A 254-nucleotide genomic window follows, 5' to 3' on the forward strand; every position below is an offset into this window, starting at 1 on the left:
CACCTTTGGATTGTCACAAATGACTCTCTGCTACAAACTGCTGTTTGAGTGACTGTCTCAGAACTAAAGCTGGGTCCTAGTATTCAATGTGTTGTTATGACAACAACAACATGTTTCCATTCTATCTTTGATTCTATTATTGCTATGGGACACCATGTTGTTTATGTTTGAATATACAGTATGAATGTAATGATTTCTGATGATTACAAAATAGGGCAGAAACACTTTATGAAATATTGAAACCATCCAGACGG

Source organism: Etheostoma spectabile, chromosome 2 (assembly GCF_008692095.1).
Source record: "Etheostoma spectabile isolate EspeVRDwgs_2016 chromosome 2, UIUC_Espe_1.0, whole genome shotgun sequence".
NCBI lineage: Eukaryota > Metazoa > Chordata > Actinopteri > Perciformes > Percidae > Etheostoma > Etheostoma spectabile.